Here is a 569-nt window from a genome sequence, read left to right on the forward strand (position 1 = left end):
TTAGGGGTCTGCCTTCCAAGCTTGCAGGCCTGTCTTTTGAAAATCTCTGTCTTTTGAAAATCTTCCTCCAAACTGGACGGGGTGTTTGCCCATATGCCACAACTTTCAGAGCAGACAGTGGGGATGAAGGTGACTGGATGGATGTAAATTAGAGAGAGGAGTTTCTCTCTTGCTGCCCCCTTCTCAGCTCTTCCTGTCAAGGAAAAGTGTTGCATGCATGGCGGGGGAGGGGTGCTGCCTGCAACCTGCCTGAAGTAAATATGTACCTCCCGAGGCCAAGTTACTTCTCTAAGTCTTGGTTTCCTCATCTGAGAAGTGGTAAGCCTCATCCCTTCTGCATGAGGAAATTAAAGCACCCGGCACAGTGCCTGGCACACAACAGGACGCCCATAAATGTCATTGTCATTATCGTATATGCCTCTCAAGGAGCCCGCACTGCGGCAGTCACAGGCTTGGGGTTCGCAGGCACTCCCTGCCACCTGTGGGAGCCGAGAGCTGGGAGGGTGCGCGTCCTAGAGCAGAGCCGCGCCGTCGGACTCTGCCACCCGCGGACCTCGTCGAAAGCGGGC

Source organism: Galeopterus variegatus, unplaced genomic scaffold, assembly GCF_000696425.1.
Source record: "Galeopterus variegatus unplaced genomic scaffold, G_variegatus-3.0.2 Scaffold1817, whole genome shotgun sequence".
In the NCBI taxonomy this organism is placed as follows: domain Eukaryota; kingdom Metazoa; phylum Chordata; class Mammalia; order Dermoptera; family Cynocephalidae; genus Galeopterus; species Galeopterus variegatus.